Here is a 626-nt window from a genome sequence, read left to right as displayed (position 1 = left end):
ATTTCCTTGGGCAATCTGCCCATAACAAAGAAAAAATGTGATCAAGGCTCATTTTACCCTTGTTTTGTCCACCACCCGAGAGGAAGAGAGAAAAGAGAAGAAAATCAACATGTAAGGAAAGGCTCAATTTTTAGAAGAAAAATGTGAAGAAAACAAGTGAGTTCCATGAGAGATTTTCCCATTTGAAAGAGAAATGGAAGGAAAATAGCCTTGTGAGGCTTCCACTGAGAAGAGAGAAAGAGTTAAGTGAAAAGGGCTTGGAGGAGGCTTGGGTTTGTGGAAGTTGGGAGAAAAACCAAAAGGTTTTCTCTTGCATGCCATGGTTGGAGCTTTAGGAAGGCATGGGAGGTTTGGCCTAGTGATTCCAAGCTAAGGTAAGTAGAACCTTGATTTTGATTATGATTTTTTCAGGAAATGAGTTGGTAATTGTGTGAGAATGTTTGTGGCAGCAAAGATCCTCCAAGATTTGATAGAAATAGATGCATGCATGTGGATCACTCTTGGAATGCATGGTGATTTTGGAGATAGTTAAGCAATGGGTGGGTATTTTAGTCTTCAAATCACAAGTAAACAAGAGAAATGAGATGTGTGGTAATTTTTTATGTTTGTGGCAGCAATGATGACCA

Source organism: Theobroma umbraticum, unplaced genomic scaffold, assembly GCF_002168275.2.
Source record: "Theobroma umbraticum cultivar Fairchild unplaced genomic scaffold, ASM216827v3 scaffold_81.0, whole genome shotgun sequence".
Taxonomy (NCBI): Eukaryota; Viridiplantae; Streptophyta; class Magnoliopsida; order Malvales; family Malvaceae; genus Theobroma; species Theobroma umbraticum.
This window is presented reverse-complemented; position numbering follows the sequence as displayed.